Source organism: Panthera leo, chromosome E2 (genome assembly GCF_018350215.1).
Source record: "Panthera leo isolate Ple1 chromosome E2, P.leo_Ple1_pat1.1, whole genome shotgun sequence".
NCBI classification, from domain to species: Eukaryota; Metazoa; Chordata; class Mammalia; order Carnivora; family Felidae; genus Panthera; species Panthera leo.
Genome location: NC_056693.1, coordinates 37656584 through 37674451, shown reverse-complemented (window position 1 = coordinate 37674451; position 17868 = coordinate 37656584).

The window sequence follows — 17868 nt, the reverse complement described above, 5'->3', positions numbered from 1 at the left end:
GTATGTATGTATATATATATATCTGAGTGTGTGTGTGTGAGATATATATATATATATATATATATATATATATATATATATATACACACACACATATATACACATATAATATATTATATGTAGTATGTATTATATACATATGAAATACTATATAGTGCTATATGCTATATATATGTGCATGTATAAATACTGCTATATACTTTTGTATAATATATACAATAATACTGTATATTATTGGATACATGTCTTAAAAATTATTTAGCTTTTAGACTATAACAAGGATCTTTAGGATCCTTGATATTTACAACCATATAGCTATAAAAGGGGTTGTAATAACATCCATCATGTTTCATGTAGAATATACCATATATTTCTGTACCTGTGCTAAATACTTCAGTTGAAATTTCAGTGGGGAAGCAAGCTTGGAATAATCTTGAATGTTCTGGAAATTGCCATTGTGAGTGGCTAGACCCCAACTGAACTGGTTTTGGTAATGACTTACTGGTTCATGTATTTTGGTGGGGTGGGGGACATATATTCCCACATCATCTATTTTGTTCTTGGGACCCCAACCTTCAAGGCATAAATAATTCCTGTATATGTACTTTGACAGAATGATTTTGACGCAGTCATGAAACCACACAGAGGATATACCATGCTCCCTTACTTCCAATCCATACACACTTAAACAGAAGCCTCAATTTTATCGAAAGCCTCCTTAGATAAGCACCCCCTCAGAACCACACGTCTACTTCAGTTCTGACACATCCTTCAGATAGAACAAAGCATTGCTCATACCTTGAGCTCTTTAAAAAATGCTCAGGACAGCAAGATTCCAGGTGGCAGTCGGCCATAGATGCAGCTCTTTTTGGCAGGAGTAACTTGGTAAGTTATTCATTCTAAGCAGTTTGTGGGGGAGGTTCTTCAGTTCAGTATTGTCACTCACTGTTTACTGGGGCTGAAAAATTAGCACCATTCAATTTTTAGAGTATTACAATAGAATTCATTATATATGCATATATAATTTCAATTCGGTTTCTGTAAGAGATAATGTCAAATGTTTAACACAGAAACAATAAATGTGTGAGTGTTTAGCACAATAGGGGTATTGAAAGATAGATCTTTAAAAGTAGAAGCTTCTGAAATACCATAACCTGAATGTAACTATCTATCTACCATTTGTCTATAGCATAAGATACACAAACATCCACAAGGGTAATCGCTGACATTCACTTATACACTTATACATGATATTTTTTTGTATTCAAAAAAGTATTTAAGATAAGCATCAAATTAAAACATTTGTTTTTTTCTCTTTCTAAATAGTGAACTCAGAGTTCTTTGAGTAATGGAAGAGTTTTGGGCCTCCTGGGTGGCTCAGCCAGTTGAGTGTCTGGCCCTTGATTTCAGCTCAGATCATGATCCCAGGGTTGTGGGATCCAGCCCACAGCAAGCCCAGCACTGAGCCTGGAGACTGCTTAGGATTCTCTCTCTCCCTCCCTCTCTCTGTCCCTCTCCCCTGCTCATACACACTCTCTCTTAAATAAATAAATAAATAAATAAATAAATAAATAAATAAATGGAAGTGTTTCATTTTGTCATATCCCCAGAAGTGAACACAAGTCCATTCATACAATACTCAGTATACAGTTTTTTTTTAAATCAATAAATGAAGAATGAAGATAAGGAGGAATTAAGTAAGGCACTAATCATACAATGTACAGGAGAACCTCCCCAATTTCTCCACTCCTAATTTCAATAATGCCAAAGTTGAGAAACCTTGATTTAGATTGAAGCATAAAAAATTTATAAGAAAGAGTTGAATAATTAATATCTGGGTTTTTGATTAAGAAGGATTAATACAATTTTTTGCCATCTTTGGAAGAAGTTATCAAGCTTTCCAAAAGTAAAAAGAGTAATTTTATACAGATTTTAAAATGTTGGAGCTATGAATTAATGAGTCCCAAGGATGCCTGAGCCATTGGATTGGATAGGGTTGGTATACACTTTGCAAAATGTGGCTGCCCACACCACTGCCTTCGCATCTCATTCTCTGTAAATCAGCCAGTATAGAGAAGTTTCTAAGCTCCATTTAATTGTCCCAGTCAAGAAGATGTTATAGTAGTGAAACTTCATAGTGAGTCATATGGGTGCTTACTTAGACTCCAGAGAGGGAATGACCTTTTTAGTTACCACTAAAATGGCCTTCATTTTAGCCAGTTTGTACTGCTTTAGTCTTTAAAAGAGAATCAGACTATGAATAGTCCATTTTCAATGAAATTAACAAATAGAATACTTCTCAAAGAGTGGGTTAGAGCTAGGTCTCTAAAGCTACATTAATTCAGCCTGGAGCATCAGTGCTTGTCTTCTTTTTTATCTAGCCATCATAGAACTGAGATCTTTAATACTATGGAGAGATACATGAGTCTTCAAACTTCCTTTAGCCTTCCATCTCTGAGAAAATGATCCATGACTTTAAACTTTCCTCAGAGTAACTTTAACTTGCCTTCAAACTTCTTCGTTATGTCCCTGGAAACCATTCCACTTTCTTCCCACCTCTTGACTATATACATGTAGTATATATGTATATATATGTATATAGTCATATAGTGTGTGTGTGTGTATATATACATATACATATACATATACATATACACGTATATATATGTACGTATATATACGTACATATATATGTATACATATAGACATATATATGTGTGTATATATATATATATATATGTATATATATATATATATATATACACACACACACACACATACATACATGTATGTATAGTGGGTTGGAGATCCAGAGAAAAGCAGATGCTGAAAGTCTGAAGGCTCTCTATTGCAATGGGGAGGTCAGCCTTTGTACTAAGGCCTTCAACTGATTAGATGAGATCCACCCACATATAGAGGGCAAACTGCTTTACTCAAATTCCACTGATTTTAATATAAACCTCATCCAAAAATACCCTCATAGAAACATCTAGGATAATGTTTGACCAAATATCTGGACACCGTGGCCCAGCCATGTGACACATAAAATTACCCTTCACAGCCACTTACACACACTTACCATTCCTACTACTCTTAGGCATGTATGTATGTGAAATGAAAGCCAGTGTTTAAAAAGAAATCTCTTACATAAATGTTTATAGTGATTTTATTCATTGATTGTCCCTTATCAGAAACAACTCAAATATTCTTCAAATGATAATGTATCCATCAAATAGAATGTTACTCATCAATTAAAATTTAAAAAAATACTATTATAAGCAGTGACATGGGTGAATCTCAAATTCATTGTGCTAAGTGAAAAATGCAGATAAAAAGGTTACAGAGTAGAAACTCCATTTGTATGACATTCTGAAAAAAAAGCAAAATATAATGAAAAAAAAAAAAAAAAGCCCAGATCTGGGCACCTAGATGGCTCAATCAGTTGAACCTCTGACCCTTGATTTTGGCCCAGATCATGATCCCAAGGTCATGGGTTCAAGTCCCACATTAGGCTCCCTGCTGAGCATGGAACCTGCTTAAGATTCTCTCCTCTCCCTCTGCCCTCTTCCCCTGCTCATGCTCTCCTCTAAAACAAACAAACAAACAAACACACCAAGATCAGCCGTTAACAGTGGCTGTGAAGGAGATGTTGATCTCAAAGGGAAATAAGTGGACCTGTTTGTGGGAATGTTAAAACTGTTGTGTATCTTGACGTTTCACAACATCTGACAAAACCCAAATAGTGAATTCTACTGTACTAAAATTATATTGCAATAAAAGTTTTCAGGGCAATTCTGCAAAAATGAAATCATTACACATTTAACGTATGAAAATATATATGTAATATAACTAGATAAAACCCAGTAATACCAGGGCCATAAGATGAAAATTGTCAGTTCTCTTGTTTTCAAATCCATTTTGCTCAAAAGAGGCAGTTCTACCATGTACAAATACTCAACAAACTAAAGAGGAATTATATGTGTACTTTTACTATTTTTAATCATCAGTGTTCTTATAACTTCTAATCTGAAAGATATCTCCCATGTATACCTTTTTCCTTTTACTTTCTTTCAAAAAAACATGAATTGCCTTTTCCAGTCTTTCAACAAGTTTCAACTTACATGCTTTTATATGAAAGAAGTATGGCATTCCCACTGTTTATGAGTGCTACATAGTCTCATTAAGTCATTTCCTGCTAACAACAAATGTCAGAACACTTAGATTCTCTATCTGGAAAATAGGGATAGTGATGCTTGAAATGTTTATCTTACTCAAGATCTCTTAGCTAATAATTTAGTGACCCAGGATATGTACCTAAATCTGACTACAGGTTCCAAAATACTTTCCTTTGAAGTTTCCCAAGAAAATGTTCTAAGCTGGAGCCACAGATACTTGGATTCCTAAATTCCTCAGTTGGTTGCAAAGGTTGAAAGAAGCTCCCCCAAAATTTTCTCATGATAAGATAAAAACATTGCATCCACATTGATAATTAAGGTAGAAGTAATTGAACACTGGAAGCCATTCTTAGCAGAACATATTTTCTGACACTTGGAATCAGAATCTTCAAGATGCCTCCAACAGAAGATACTGGGGAAAGTGGCCAGAAAGCCAGCCACAGAGCATTGCTTAGATTATTTTCAAGGCCATCTGTACTACTCTAGGGTCTCATCAGTTAACTTCATCAACTTCTCCAAATGGAGAATGGAACAGTCAGATAATTTGTTCACATAATCATACATAAAGGGCCAAAAGAAAGAACACTTCCCATTGCTTTGAAAACAAGTAAATTCTGTTCATTATAATTTTGTTTGGGCAGTGCTGTGACTTATCTTTTTCACAAGCTATGCTAGTACCTTAGAACAGAGTTGGAAATTCTTCATTCAAAGTTAGTATAGTAAATTACCAACAAAATAGAGTCTCCCAAACAAGTGAGATCTTGTTTATGGAAGATAACTGTGGTCCATGCTCTGGATTAGATATCCACTTTTGATAATGACAGTAGGCAAATAAACAGAACTTTATGTGCTTCCACTCATAGCAGAGCAATAAGTTTTGACCTTGGTTGGTCATGTCACCAGAAGGCCGAGGAGCAAATTGCTGAAAAAGACTACAAATCATAGTGAACTTACTAACCTTCCAGCCATGCCAGGTATCTCTGTCAAGATATTCTATAGAATGCCATTAGTAGAACAACAGGGAGATGGAAGTCAACAGCCCAGCAAAAGGGGTCATTCATGAAAGAAGAGAAGAAGACAAGCGAAAATTACAGTTTTGACATTAGTAAGTGGGAATAAATAGAGATGTTCTCAGAGTGGTGCTTGTAAGCAGGGAACAGGTAATTGCATATAATAAATGCCCTAGAATTGTCATTCTTGGGCTGGTATGCCCTTCCTCTATTTCATTGCCTCCTTCGGATACTTGGTGAGATCTGTTTTATTTTCTCTTGTCTTTGCACTTTATATTGATAATGAAGCCTCACACCTAATAAAGAGTCACTCCTGGAAACTGGACTCTCCCTTCCCCTGGCAGGAAGAAGCAAAACTCCTTTAGAATATTTTATTCCTTACATCTCTGAAGTATAAATTCTCAGGCTATTGATTGAAACACACGCTTTTGGGTCATTGTATCATCTTCTGTGATGGTTGCTTAATGCCTGTGGGTTGCCTAATGTTCAGTGGAGAAAACAGGAAAGAGAACCAAGATTTACTAAAATCCATCATGTATCAGACACTGTACTAGATGCTTTTCATTACATCCTTTATTACCTTATCAATCATAACTAACAGATAATTCCAAATCTTCAGAGTTTGGAGTTATAGAAAATAGAACATAAAGATTAAAAATATTTATATTCTATTTTATCCAACTATTATGTGTCCTACTTCTTGTTAATTAAGAAACCAACAGAGTCACTGAGGACAAAGACTTTCCAAATCTTTTTCTACCTTAGTCAACATGGACTTAATTTGGGGCTGGCTGCCTTCATGGCTGCAAGAAGGATGCTGCAATATTAAATGCAACATCCAGAAATGACAAACCCAAGTGGAAGAAAAACAGCATTATTATGGATAAAACCCTTTTTCAGGATCCTCTGGTGTCTTTTTGAATTGAAAATAATTATATCACAGGCATGTTACTAAACTACTCATTAGTAGATAGATATAAGAACACTGTAATTGACTCCAACTAATAAAAGTTAACCTCAGAGAAAGGCTGGACTGCTTGGGGAAAGGAAGACATATAGACAAAACTGAGATTTTATAGGAAGTGAGAAGGCAGCCATCAGTATTTTCTAGAATCAGTGATTCTTTTGACTTTGACAACATAGAACACCTAATGACTTGTATGGGCTATGGAAACTTAAAAAGCAGAGATAGAAGTATTTAATTTAGTCTCTTTATCCATTATGACATTGTATCCTGTGTTTTTTCTCTACTCTACATGGTGGTTTCATGCAAGGGTTTGAGAGGAGTAGGACATGTGATTACAAAATTATAAGTCACCACCTTGGCCCATTAAACATTTGAGAAATCTGTATGTGAGAATGTCAATCCTCTCAGGCCACATGCACTGACTTCAATGCTTTGTGGTTTGGTGGAAACAAACCTAGCAAACCCAAACCTTGGTCACTAAAAATGAAAACTTTATTGGATTCAACCAAATGGATACAGAAGAGCAAAAATACAATATGTGGTTAACCACAGACCAAGCAGTTCCTTCTGCTTAGTTCTGCTGACATCTGAAACTCTTTTCTCCATCATTGCTGCTCTTTTGGCTCTGGTCCAGTAGTTGATCATCTGAATGTGGAGAATTACTGTGAGGCTAGCACATTTTTAATGAGTTCACATAGAAATAAAGCTTCTCAAACTGGGTACATGCTTATAATGTTGTTCCCTCCTTCTGGGAGAATGAAATGTTGAGTTTATTATATACATCTTGAACAACCAAAGTGTGCCATTCAGGACTAACTCTCAGTCTAAATAAACATGGCTCCTGATCTCTTAGCTAGCAGTCAGGGAGGTGGTAATGTCAACTCTTAGTGAACTTCTGGAAATGTAAAAAGGCAAACACAATTTAGATCAGTTTTACCTTGTTTGGATTGTGAATGTCAAAATCTTATGAAATTCTTACCATTTTTTGGATGAATAATCCAATAAGAAGTGGAGAGACTTGTCCAATTTGAATTACAGTCCTAAAACAGTAATGCATCTAGCATAGCCTATGGACATTTGATATCTGGATATAGCATTAAAAAAAAATGACTACGTTCACTTTAGAACTTCAACATAGTAAGTAGAAAATACCACATAGACTTGGGTTTAAATCCTGAATAATTTATTGATTAGTGGTTCTGTGACCTGAGAACAGTATTATATAACTTTCAGGGTTGTTGTGCAGATTATATATAATACAAATGTGGTTTTAATATAATGGTAAGAGTATAGTAGATCCAAAATTTCAAAGAATTTGTGAATACAAAGAGCAGGTATAATTTAGTGGGCTAATCTTGTCCTGGTTGTCTTCCCAGTTATGTATCTTGTCCTCTCCTACTCTACTATGCATTGTAGGAACACTTCTATAAGCTGCATTTCTCAATTGCTCTATCTGTTCATCTCTACCTGATTTCAGTCTTTTTAAAACTCTATAAGGAGACATGAAAACAAAGACAAGTGGAAACCAAATTCATACAGTATCCTTCACTGGGTCCTGGAACAATAAAAGGCTATTCATGGAGAATTGGTAAAATCCAAATAGTCTGAAGATTATTTAACAGTAATGTACCACAGTTATATTTATTAAACATTAAGGGGGAACTTGGTAAAGGTTATATGGGAACCTCATTTATACTCTTTCAAATGTTTCTATAAATCTGAAATTATTCAAAAATAAAACATTTACTTAAAATTTTAGTAAATTCAAGGCAGGATGCTTATCTTACAGCCCACCCCTCCCTGCCCCCTTATCAAGAAGCTTTTCCAGCAGTGGGGTATTTCCTCCATGGCTCCAGTGCCCAATGAATGGCATACCTGTCTCTGTTTTCCTCTGGAATATGTTAATAGTGCCTCCAATTTCTTTTTTTTTTTTTCTTTTTTTTTTTCTTTTAAACTTGGGATGAATTTCAGGACCACAGTCTTAGTGACTTGGACACTACTACTTCTGGGTTGATGGGTTGGTAAAGATGGACTCATGGTAACCATAAACCTTAGGGATGTTAATAAACCAAATAATAAATAGTCTCCTTAGCCTTCTAGAAAACTAACTTTGAAGTAACCTGCACATCGCTTTCCTATTAGTTTAATATATTCTGTTTAAAATCTAATAAGATGGTTTATTAAGTTTATTTATTTATTTTGAGAGAGAGAGAGAGAGAGCGAGAGAGCGAGCAAGCAGGGAGAGGCAGAAAGAGGGGAAGAGAGAGAATCCCAAGCAGACTCTGCATTGTCAGTGAGGAGCCCAATATGGGGCTCATACTCATTAACCATGAGATCATGATCTGAGCCAAAACCAAGAGCCAGCTGCTTAACCAACTGAGCCACACAGAAGGCTCAATAAGATGATTTCTTGATGAGCATAGGCTAAGAACCAGAGGAATTGGTAATAGGATTTTATTATTCAGGGATATCTGGATAATAAAGTTTAATTATCTGACATGAAGACAAGATATTTCTAAGCCTTTTATGTGGACAGAGCAAACAAGACTAAACAAAGCAAAGAGGGCAATCAACAAGTGGTGCTCACTTCTTCATCTATCACTCTCTTCTTCATATTTGTATTAACCTTAGAGTCTGATCTATTGAAATATTTCATGTATTCTAATTCATCCACTCACTTTATACCCAAATTTTGCATTCTGTCCTTTTGCATGTATTTGTATTGATAATCATGCATAGCTCAATCTATTTCCAATTTCTTACTGGGCATCATACTTATTTGATGATGAGTTAATAATATTTTATGTGTTATTCTATTGTTATTGTCATTGCCTATTTATATTGTGTTTCTCCAAATAAACATGCCATAAATCTATTCAAAGGACCAAGGTGGATAGTTGAAATTACTAGGTTCTCAGAGCTCTGGGATCAGCATTCACCAGATAAGTTCTAATTAATCTTGTCACGGCCTCTTCCTACTCCTCTGGAGCCTACAAACAATTTCCAATGCCTGTCACACTAGCAACAGGGGGGAAGCACAATGATTCAACTATGAGCACAGCTCCCTGATGCTCATGTCCTTACCCTAGTTAATAAGCACCCAGCTGTGGAAAGAGCATAAGCTCAGAAATCAGAATGTCCTAGTTTTTAAGGCACGAGAAGTGGGATCTACAACAAGTTACTCTGACCTGCAGTTTCTTCATCTGTGAAATGGGATGAGATTTTATAGCTCTTAGTAAATGAAACAGAGAGTAATTTAAAACAAACGCTACTCAGTGCTTGAGATATGGTAGATTTTCAGTGTTCATTAATTCCCTGCCATGTGTAAAATAATCCAGTGTATTCCCAACTCCTTCTTCCAGGATCCAGTAAGAGTATAGCAAATAAACAATTAAAAAATACAAAAATCCTCCTCAGATAGTATTATAGCTGGTTTCTCTAAACATCCTATGTCACATCTTGACAACTTGTAACCATGTCTCTTAGGTTTCAAGGACCCTGATTCCTGTGGAGATTTTGGGGCTCAAACTTACATTCAACTTATATCTGCCAAATGCTTTGGCTTCTTTATTGGTAGGAAAGGAATTAGGCATGAATCAATATTATAATGGAAAGAAATATATGGTCTGACAGATGTAGATTTGAATCTTGCCTCTGCCAATTATTATCTGAGCAACTCTTGGGTAAGTTTGTTCATTTATAAAATAACAATAATTAATACTTCACAGGGTGTTTATGAAAATGAAGGAAACATGGGAAGAAATCAATGAAATCTTTGATATAGTAAGATATGTGCAAATTTATTAATAGTAGAGGCAGTTGATGGTTTTTATTACTGAAGCAATTTTTGGTTCATTTGGCGGTGTTGGGGGGCACTTAGACTTACGTGGATGGGCGGCAAGACGTATCCCAGAGCCGGCTCTGCTGCATCAAAGTCATGATCTACCACCCCTTCTTCCTAGAACTGGTAGGTCTTCTCACCATAACATTCCCTTCTCAGCCAACACACTGTCACTTTCCTTGCTTAGTAGACCATTAGTTCATAATTTCAAGATTAAGGAAGAAATGAATCTGCTATGCCTTTGCAAACTATTTGTTATTTTTATTTTTGTAGTGTGACTCTACCTCCCCAAATAATGATTCCCATTAGTTTCCTATATCTTAGGCTACTTCCTCCACATTTAATTCCAAGCCTGGCTTGCAACAACTGTAGGCAGTAAGAACAAATTGCAGGAAGCCAATCTGGACAACTCTGACATCCTAATTGGTCTAATGACCTACTCTTTTATTCCTGTATGAAGAAATGAATTTATAGTTTCAACCTGATTACCTATGATACCATTTCTTTCAGGAATTCTCTCTCTCTCTCTCTTTATATTTCCTATTAAGCTATATATTATTATATAGGACACAAGTCAGTCACACTCTGTTATCAAGAAAATTCATATCATATAACTGGTTTGATGAGACTAAGGGTTTGGAAAGTAAATTATATAGAATTTCAGGGGCCAAGGTGCAAGCTACATCATCATTTATTCATTAGTTCACTTATATCTTTAACAAATATGCATGAATACTTCCAATATGATAACCCATATGAATTCAGAGGAGAAAGAACAGGACTTGGAATGTAGGAAAGTTGGATTCATATCTTGCCTTGACCCTGAGAAACATATTCAATCCCTTGAGCTTCAGTTCCTTCAATTAAATAAGAAGAATTGGAAAGATACTGTATTTAACATGTTTCACAGCATCTGCTGTACTATTCATGCTCAATAAATGTTGTTTCTTTTTTGTTGTTGCTATTTTCTTGCTAAAGTGAAATAGATGGACCATATTTAGAATAATTGAAAAGTTCTCCATGTTACCATTTTTAAAATAAGATTAAAACACTATTCGTTTTGTACCCTATAATTATTTTAATTAATATTTATCCCCTCTAAGTATTAACAAGGATCATGGCTTCAGTGATCTTGACTACAGATGTATCAAGAGAGGCCTTTGCCTTCCCAGATAGCAAGGTGTATGTATGTATATCTATATGTAATGGGATGTTGGTGAGGTTGGTAAACATTATTTGTGAGTGAAACTCTAGACACTTAGAAAGGAAACTGGAGTTGCAATTTGACAGATGAGTCACTTCTGAGACTTCTGTGTTCACAGATGAAGGACCAGAGTGATATAACAAGAAGGAAACCCAGAAATATATTCCTCTCATCACCACAGAGAATTAGAATCATAGAATCCATGAAATAATTGTCTTCACTTTCAAAAGACCACTGGTAAAAAAACAAAAAAACAAACAAAAAAACAAAAAACAAAAATCACGGACAAGCAGAACTACTGACTCCTCAGGTCTCACTAGTCTCTGCCTACAGACTAAAAATTTTTAAATGCCCAATCTAAGATGACACAGTCAATGTAGTAATCTGACAATTTTAAGAGATGTTAGGTATTTAAATACCTATATTCAAAGACTGTACTGTAGTAGTAAATACTAGTTTTCAGCATATGGAAGAGGAGATGTATCTGTGAATGCTCCCATAGACTGAATGTTTGCATTAAATGCTTATCCCCAGTGTGATGGTATTTGGAGATGGGGCCTTTGGAAGAAGGAATAAATTACCTGATACAAACTTAATTCTATACAAAGAAATGATAAACAGGGGAGACTATTGTATTATCAATCCCACTGTTTATAGGACTCTGATTTAAAGATGTCAGTAGGATTTCAGGCACAAAGACAAAAACAACTCTACACCCTTCAATATGTATAGATAATTCAAGTATCAATTATTAGATAGTTACATAGATACTCGTTCACATTAGTAATAAAAGGACTAGAAAGCTCAACAGAAAAAAAAAAGGCAGAAAAAAAAGAAAGCCCAACAGAGAATACTGAGGGATCCCAGAGATTAGCAACAGAGGGAAGACATTACCATTTTAATTTTTTTTTAAATGTTCTTTTATTTTTGAGAGAGAAAGTATGAGCGGGGGAGGGGGAAGGGTAGGGAGAGGGGGATAGAGGCTCTGAGCTGACACCAATGAGCTCAATAGGGGGCCTGAACTCATAAACCCTGAGATCATGACCAAAGTCGGAGGCTCAACTGACTGAGCCACCCAGGCAGGTACCCCAAGACATTACCACTTTAAGAGCTGAGTGTTCAATAGGGGGAATATCAATAGTATCAACAGTACATAGGCCAGAGCCCATAATGCAGAGTCATCCAAAAGGAACTAGAGCCATAGCAGGGTGTTGTTTTGTTTTGTTTTGTTTTGTTTTGTTTTTTTTCATGTGAAGGGCAGCCATGGCGGGAGGCCATCTGGTGGAAGCTGGAGCCAGAAGAGCAATGCAGCCTCCATCAGAGGCAACATAGGAAACCGAAGGAAAGGTAACAAATAACATAATTTTTCTCTCCCTTCCAAAGTTCTACAAGGTGTCTTATTGACTGAAGAACACTAAAAACCAGAGAAAAGGGTAAATCTGGAAAACATAGTTACTCTGAAAAGAGAATACAGTAAGAGAAGAGCAGGTATAGATTGGAGAGTATATGGATGATGGTTCAGTGGCACACTCTTTAATCCATCCTATAGAAGGGGTGCATAGTCATTAGTATAACAATTCCACTTGACTCTACATTACCCTGTTAAAACTTCAGTGGCTTTCCTTTTACAAAGTTATTAAATGTTTTGCATGGCCTCTTCTCCCACTTGTCTCCATTCTGGGAATTATACTCCAGAATTACTTGTACACTTGCTTTTATAATATTTTGCCACCATTATATATGCTGTTTATATCCTCAGCTGGACAGGATTCTCAAGACAAAAGACTATTTAACTTGAAGTCTCATATCAAATAACTCATCCTCTATGTTCAGTCTATAAGTCAACACAGCCATCACATAAAGACACAAGGGCACTTGTAAAAAAATCCCATCTTGTGGGTTGTCAAACTGTATGATCAATTTGTCCTACAACGAGACTGAACACCTTCATAGGCAGCAACTGCCAGTTTCAACTCTGTACCTCCAGCACCTAATAGTATATGTCACATGTTAGAAACTCAATACATATATATGGAAAGAATGAGTAAATAATCAAACCAAAATGAATAAAATGAAAGTCTGCACAGTATACTATTCAAAATCTCATAATCTTCTTTCTCCAACTCCACGTTACATGTTACAATATGATATGTGAACTCTTCATGATTGATATTATGAGAAGACAAAAAACTAGAAGAGTGTGTTAACAGGATATCAATAGAGTAAAGTTTCCCCTGAAAAGCATGCTAACATGCTATATATTCACCTGACAACTGTTGGCCTTTTGACCACAAGAGGTCAACAAACAGTAACTGAACATCGTGGCCTTCATGGCAGTTGGTCTTTGCATTGTATTTCCATGAAAACCAATACTGTGTGGAAAACTGGGTGGCACATATTCATGTTTAAGTCCCTACTCATTTATGCCAACATACCATATAGAATCCTAATTTATGATTAAATATTTCTAAAAAAATATTATGCTTAAGCAAACATTAGGAAGAAACTGAGATGACATTTAAATCAATCACCTCATTAGCAACCAGTTTTTATAATAGCATGATATTTATGGGAAAAATACTTACATGTTGTTAGATTCAACACCAAATTTAATGGTCTTGAGGTCTTTGCCATCTGATAAAACCTCCTCTTAGGTGACAACTCAATGTTTTATACTAGAAAATATCAAAGAAAATAATATTCATCGTTGGTTTGTGTATGCGTTTGTATGTTGTTTTTTCCCCCTTTCTCCTTTCTCCTTTTGTCAGGCTAAACTTTATATAAAAGAAGAAAGAAAAAGAAAGGAAGAAAAAAAATCCTGGTAATATTGAAAGCAAATTTCTTTATAAGAATATAAAACCCAAGATAGACTTTGTAAAGTTTGCAATTAAAATTCAGAAGCTTCATTTTAGTGAATGCTTTAAAATATTGCACATAGTTTGCTATTTCCCCTTGATTTTCTAATGAAATTGCAAATATAAATTCAAATCTAGTAATATAATATGTCTATTAAACAATATTTTATTCCCTTTATCTATGTTATTTGGAAATAGGTGGTCTTAGTTCTATCATACCACTATAATAAGAATATCATAGGCTGGGTGGCTTGGAACATAAATTTATTTCTTACAGTTCTGGAGGATGGAAGTCTATAGTCAAGACAAAAGCAGATTCAGTGTCTATGAGGGTTTCCTCATAGAGGGCCATTCTTCTTCTGTGTCCTCACATGACAAAAGGGGTGAGGGAGCTTTCTTGGATGTCTTTTATAAAAGCATTAATCCCATTAATGAAGGGTGTGCCCTCATGACCTAATTATTTCCTAAAGACCCCACCTCCTAATAACATCACCTTGAAGGTTAACATTTCAATATATAAACTTGGGGGACGGGAGCATATTCTATCTATAGACTAGACACTTTCTGGCCCATAAGAGTGTAAGGGTTTTCATTATAAATCAAGGAACTAGAGTTCTGGTAAATATGTCCCTTTTTGAGTGAGAAATGACCCATCTCAATGAGCAGTCATCCGAAATATATTTCCTAAGTGACATAAGCTGATTTTGGAGGAAGGTAAGTATGAAGACAGAGAGAGAGAGAAATGAAGAGAAATGAAGCAATTTCTATACTAATGGACCATGAAGTATATATACGCTGTTTCCTACTCTTTGATGAGGAAGATAAAAAGTGGAAACATACCAACAGTGCTGAATGAGGCATGAACCAGATTTTTTTTTTTTTTTTTTGCTGGGGTGGGGGCAGAGGGGAGGGCAATATATACATTTCTCAAAACCCAAAGTTAAAATAATCTCTACCAAAATAAGAGTTATATCTATAGATTATCCTAAAGGAAATGTAATGTCTGACATGTAATTTTATTGCCTGTGCATCATATGCAAAAAAAAAAAAAATCCAAATTATTTACTTGCTCAAATTTTTTACAGAGTAGTAACAAATCTCCTTCACTTTGAGTTGACTGGATGATATGATCCAGTCTCCATCTTTAGATCAGTAAAGTCCATCTGGGTCTACAGGCAAATATAATGTGATTAAACCCATAGTTTCTTTTGAAAGACTGAACTGAAGTAATAATTAACACTCTATAACTTTAAACAGGATAACAAGCCATGAAAAATATACAGCATTATCTCCTGGGCTAGAAACAAATAATTCACCTAATTTGTTCCCTATTAAGTGTAACTGATTCTATTACTTAACAGCCTTAGGGGGAAAGGGGGGCTTATAGGGGGAGCTAAAATGTATTATTTTGGATTTTTCTTTTACAAACATTGTATGGATTAAGTTAGTGTTTAAGACAATGGAGTATTAGACGATTCTGACTAATTCTTTCACTCAGATAACTAGAAAAGTTGAATTTTAAAAAGTTTGAAGACATTGGAATACCAGTCAGAAAAGTGACTGAAAGGGATCAACCATCAGGTACAATAGAAAGCTGGGAGAACTGAGTCCTGCATATGGTATAGCATTTTCAGTAATAATTTTCCAAACATCAGCTGAGGCTAAGCTTTCAATAGCTTCACAGGGCTCAAGAGAAAGAGAGGTTTCTGAAGAAGAGGGGGGCTGATAGTCCCATCATGATTTCAGCTAGAATCTCAAAGGGAGCCCCTATCAGTGTTAAGACAATAAGGAATAAACTAGCTTTGGAAACATGTGAAAACCTGTTTTGAATACCCTAAAATACTAATTAGATGAAAGTAACATGGAATTACTTCAGCCCATAGCCCTGCTGCCAGCCAGAAACAAACATTGATTCCCTCTAGAAAAACATGCTTTCATCACAGTTCTCAAACTACTTGTGCAATACTGGCATATACAAGGTTCAGCATTTAATTTAAATTAGGCAAACATATATGAGAAACCAAACAATGTGACAAAATGCAAGAACCACTAAAAACAAACAAATAAAATCTAGTAGAAACAGAAACTTAAGGGATAAAGAGAGATATAATAGCAGATAAGACCCAGCTAAAGAGAAAATTAGTGAACGTAGAGGGAGGTCAGACAAAACTCTGCAGAATTAGAAAACATACAGTTTTATTAGCTACTAAAGCTAAATATGCACACTTCCTATAAACCAGAAATTCTACACTTACATACATCACAAAGGTGTGTATATACTTATATCTTAAATTTATGTACAAGAATTATACATATGATTATATTAGTAGCATTGGTAACAGCCAAAAGTCTAGACACAAGCTTGTATAAACAGTAGTCCGAACAAATAAATTGTTGTATATTTACACAATGGAATAATATACAAAATAAAAATAAAAATAAACAAACAAAAGGCGCATGCACCATTCTGGATAAAGCGTTCACAAACATATTTATGAATAAATTTGCCAGAGACAAAAGATACCATGCTATGTGATTCTACTCACATAAATTCAGAATCAGGAGAAACAAATCTATATTTTTAGATAATAGAATATTGGTTACTTCTTTTTTTACAATAGTGGTTACTTCTGGGAAGAGTTGCAGGCGTGATTTGGAGATGCACGATTCACATTATTGAGTGCTTGCTACAGGAATATTATTAATTTGTGAAACAGCATCGAACTTACTCTCATGATTTGTGCACTGTTCTATAACTACATTTTGTACAGATAAGACATTTTATTTACAAAAAATGTAAATGAAAAGTGCAAAATAGGAAAGATGTTCTTAAGGAAGAAGAACATGGCTACAGGACTTAGATGGTCAGATATCAAGACTGTTTTAAAGTGCTAGCACTAAGATAGAATGGTGTTGGCCCAAGGATAAGGTAAAAGACCAAGGGAATAGAAGGGACAGAATAAATAAACCCGAATACCTGGATACTTTTTTGTAACTAAGATTACTTTGCAAAACTAGGAAAGGGATGACATTTTCATAATTGTTATTAGATTAATTTATTATTCAAAATGAAAAAACATGGAATTTGATCACTACTTACCTTCTACTATGCACACCCTCTCATACAAGTATACAATGATTTGTAGGTAGATTTTAGATTTGAAATAATAAAGCTTGTACTAGATAAATGCCTAACAATGTCTATGATCTTGAGATAAGTAAAATTTTCTTCTTAACAGGACCCAAGAAGAGTATCAAACATAAGGTAAAATATGCATAAATTGGACTACATTAAAAATGACAATGTCTAATCATTCAAAGTATATTAAGGGGGTGAAAAGATAAACCACAGAGTGGGAAAAAATTTTGTAACAAGTATAAGAAAAAAGGGCTCTATTTCAGAATATATCAAGAACTTTTACAAAATCATATAAAAACAGTAACCTAAGTTAAACAACGGGATAGAGATTTTAATGGGTCTTCATTAAAGAGGCTTATAATAGGCATTGCATAAGTATTCACTAAATTTATAAAGTAAAAACAATCTAGTTAAAGCATAGGTAAATACAGAGACTACCAGAAATCTCAATAACCTGTCTCTCAAGAGGCCATCTCTCAGAGGCAAAGAGATCCTATTCCTTTTTATCTAGGAAAGAATTTTGTACCAGAAAACTTTTGTCGCCAACATCTTCCGCAGAATGTAAATTTCACTCTAGCATCCTGGTCACGCACCCTCTGCAAGGTGTGGGTCCAGGGAGGCTGACATGAAATTTAAGTCCCTTTTACCACTCTCAAGTTTACCATCTTAATAGATAC